Source organism: Globicephala melas, chromosome 1 (genome assembly GCF_963455315.2).
Source record: "Globicephala melas chromosome 1, mGloMel1.2, whole genome shotgun sequence".
Classification (NCBI taxonomy): domain Eukaryota; kingdom Metazoa; phylum Chordata; class Mammalia; order Artiodactyla; family Delphinidae; genus Globicephala; species Globicephala melas.
In genome coordinates, this window is record NC_083314.1 from 133,993,089 (window position 1) to 133,997,441 (window position 4,353).

The 4,353-nt window shown below is 40.0% G+C and overlaps 1 pseudogene; it reads left to right on the forward strand.

The window, feature by feature from the left end:
• Nucleotides 1-696: 696 nt before the first annotated feature.
• Nucleotides 697-1,349, forward strand: LOC115858364 (large ribosomal subunit protein uL1 pseudogene; annotated as a pseudogene).
• The last annotated feature ends 3,004 nt before the right edge of the window (nt 1,350-4,353 follow it).

Sequence of the window (4,353 nt, forward strand, 5' to 3'; positions counted from 1 at the left end):
TTTTGGGCACCTAGGATGGATGGAGCTTTTCCTCCCTCCCTTCCTTCCTTCTCAGTCATACTTTAAAAATAATGTTTATTTTATTTTTTCTAGCATTTCTATGTCTTTGTACTGGATGGTTAATTTTGGATATCTTAGATCATTGTATTATCAGAAGTCCCAGTTTCCTCACCATTAATGTGGGGAAAGTAATTTATTTACTTAAGAGCATTTTTAGAATTAAATGAGATAATATATATAAAGTGCTAAGGTTAGTGCCTGATATGTAAGTGCTCAATAAATGTTAGTTATTACAATTTTTAATTAATACTGATTGAGAAGCCCTAGATAAGAATGCAAATCCACATAAGGAAAATTACTCAAATGAATTTAAAAATTAATATTTTGGCTTCCTCTTAGGATGTAATGTTGTTTCATTTAAAAGTTTGCTCCCGGGCTTCCCTGGTGGCGCAGTGGTTGAGAGTCCGCCTGCCGATGCAGGGGACACGGGTTCATGCCCCAGTCCGGGAAGATCCCACATGCAGTGGAGCGGCTGGGCCCATGAGCCATGGCCGCTGAGCCTGCGCGTCTGGAGCCTGTGCTCCGCAACGGGAGAGGCCACAGCAGTGAGAGGCCCGCGTACTGCAAAAAAAAAAAAAAAAAAAAAAAAAAAGTTTGCTCCCTCCCTCTTTTCCGGTTATTGTGGCACGAGGCACTATGAACTGCAAAGTCTCCCGAGACACCCTCTATGGAGGCAGCGCGGGAAGTCCTGCACAGTAACCAGCGCAAGCGCCAGATGTTTTTGGAGACGGTGGAGCTTCAGATCAGCCTGAAGAGCTATGACCCTCCGAAGGACAAACACTTCTCGGGCACTGTCAGGCTTAAGTCCACTCCCCTCCCCAAGTTCTCCATATGGGTTCTGGGGGACCAGCAGCATTGTGATGAGGCCAAGGCTGTGGATATCCACCACATGGACATAGAGGCTCTGAAGAAACTCAACAAGAATAAGAAACTGGTCAAGAAGCTGGCCAAGAAGTATGATGCCTTTTTGGCTTCAGAATTTCTGATCAAGCAGATCCCATGAATCTGGGCCCAGATCTGAATAAGGCTGGCAAGTTCCCTTCCTTGCTGACCCACAATGAGAACATGGTGGCCAAAGTTGATGAAGTGAAGTACACGATCAAGTTCCAGATGAAGAAGTGCTGTGTCTGGCAGTGGCTGTTGGCCACGTGAAGATGACAGATGATGAGCTTGTGTACAACATCCACTTAGCTGTCAACTTCCTGGTGTCATTGCTCAAGAAAAATTGGCAGAATGGCGGGACTTTGTACATTAAGAGTGCCATGGGCAAGCCCCAGCGCCTGTACTAAGGCACAGCTTAATAAACCATACTCCCACCATTAAAATGTGAACATACAAAACTTATTGCTTGAATATATATGATTTTGTATTATATATCCTTGAGTGTCTCACCTCATTTTTATCCTACTCTACTTAGCATGTGGGTGGTCAGGGAAGAGTCTTTATTGATATTTGATGCCTGATTCATTTGGTATGTGTATTTTTTTCATTTTACAGATGCATTTCAATTCATCATAAGGTGGCTTATATTATAAACGTGTTTATACTTTATTAAAATATTTACATTAAGCTGACATAAAACTAGATAATTTGAAATTCATTTTATTGAGAAAAAATTAATCTCTCAGTCTTGTTCTAAAATATTTATTTTCCACAAAATATGCACTTTGAAAAACATTGCATAGGTTATTAACAGGCTATCTGGTTTATTTCCACTTAGGAATATAATTCATTGAAAAGAAAGGCATATCTGATTAAAATGCTGTGTGGAAGTGACCTTTTCCATGTTCTTAAAAGAAAGGAATGATGGAAGAAAAAAAAATAATGTTTTTAATCTGAGTTTTTATGAGATCTTGAAATGGATGCCATTCTTTCTATTTCCTCTCTGTAACAGATATTGTGTTTCTGATTCTGTGTGTGTGTGTGTGTGTGTGTGTGTGTGGTCTCACTTTTGTTAATGTGTCTTCATTTCTCAGTGAAGTGAAAGCTGACCTAGAACCGTGGTCACTCCTGTGTCAAAGTTGCAACAACTGTGGTCACTGAGCAATTACCATGGCAATCTGACTGGTCCTGAAGGGTTAGTTGTGTTAGAACAAGATCTAAAATAATCTGTGGAAGGGAATGAACTGATGATTCAAACTGCAATGTAATTTGATCTTGTGTCTGTATTTAACCAAAAGAACCAAATTTGTAAACAGATACCTTACTCTGCAGAAGGATAAAAATCCTAGAAAACATTTAAATGCTCTTTGTTTCACTCAGTTGCTTTTTCTTGACAATTTTATTTTAATACTGAAATATTGATAGAGCCCTAAGAAAGACATAGAGGATTGTATGGTGTCTATGTCCAAGTAAAACGCTTTTCTTTTGGAACCATTAAACTTTTTTCAACTGGTATACAAATAAAAAATGTTATTTTTTTCTTTTTTTAAACATGAGATCCTAAAATATTTAAGAGGTGCTTACCTGATACAGATTATTAAAATACAGAAGAAGAATTGAAAGAGTGACAAAGTGTGTAGCAGTAGGACGTGTGTTTTCATTCTTTTTTTTCCAGAGGGATAATAGATTTGTACTGATCCATTTACCTTCTCTCATTTGCTCACATCTATTGTTCAGCTGTGAGATTTTTGGCTGGAGTAAGTACACAGCTGGAAGCCAATGAATATCCTGCCTTTTTCCAAACTGTTCTTTGTTTGTTGCTTTATCCTCGTTCTTTCACTTATTCAGCATCTACTGAGCACCTGTTCTATACCAGGCACTTTGGTAGGTGGTAGAGGGTCCTTATTGAACAAGACAATCAGGGCTCCCTTGATGAATGTCTAGTCCTGGACAGGTTTTCCCCTCTTTTGCTCTCTTTTCTTTCATTCATGCATTTTCCTGTCCTTTTCTTTCTCGACCCTTTCTTTTTCTTACTTTTATTCTTTCCCTCATTTTCTTACTTCTTTCCCATTCTTTCTTTGGAAATTGTTAAAGGGCTTCCCTTTCTATTTCAGACTTGTCTAGGATCAATAGATGAGACTTCTTTCTTTGCACTGCACTCTTTTCCCATGGGAATTCAGGGACATGCATAACTTTTGGCCTGACTTAGCTGTGTCAGTACCTCCTCTGAGGAAAATTGGTTGCCAGCTGATGAGGGTATCATTTCCTCTACTGCCATGGAATCATACTCCTCTGCCTTTCATCAAGCTGCCAAACTTTGTGAAGAGTGAATCCTTTGGGGAAAGACATCTTCCTGTATCTGTCTATAAGCAATCGTTAATTTTTGTTAAAACCATTTTTTTAAAATTGGTTTTTATAGCCACGTACCTAAATTTATCTCCAATTTGGTTCCATTGGTCACAGAATAGTTTTACCTTACTGGCTGAGTATTTTCATTTCTGCTGAGCTTCCCACAGTGAATATCAGAGAGCATTTTCCAGCAGTATTTTTGTGAAGGGGTAGGGTGGATAAAGCCCTAACATAAATTCCGATATGGCCTTTGTCCTGTTGCTTCCTGACACAATGTAGTAAGAAATCAATGCAGTTAGAGTCACAAATGACAGTAGATAAGGATAAGCAAGCTGGGTTCATCTGAAAGCACAAATGAATCAGAATTATAGGATTTATTTTAGCCCTGGAAGAGTTTTTTTTTTTTTTTTTTTCTTCCTTTTCTTTTTTTTTTTGCGGTACACGGGCCTCTCACTGCTGTGGCCTCTCCCGTTGTGGAGCACAGGCTCCGGACGCGCAGGCTCAGCAGCCATGGCTCACGGGCCCAGCCGCTCCGCGGCATGTGGGATCTTCCCAGACCGGGGCACGAACCCGTGTCCCCTGCATCGGCAGGTGGACTCTCAACCACTGCGCCACCAGGGAAGCCCCTGGAAGAGTTTTTCTGATCCACTTCTGCCTCTTTAAAGTTGAAGAGCAGAGATGTCAAGTGACTTGCTAGAGATCACACAGCAAGTTAATAATAGAGCTGGAGCTAGAACTCAGGTCTCAATTCCCAGTTTTCCTTTTACCTGGCAGGATATAGGAAGTAGGGTATAGGGAAAATTATCTTTTGGGGGAGAGGGAGATTTATTGTTTGTTGGAGGAGGATTTGTCAAATCCACAGGTTTCAGACTTTTGTACTCTTCAGCTGAGAATCAATCTAGTTTCATATGATCCTTGTGTAACTAGCTAAGATGTGGAAAAGAGCTGGTATAAAAATTAAGTGCTGTCCACTGAATATCCAGTCTGTGTCTGTTAACTTCTATATCCATGGGTGGGGTTCATTTTTATGTCTTGGTTATTGATGTTGCTTATTGTGTAGGA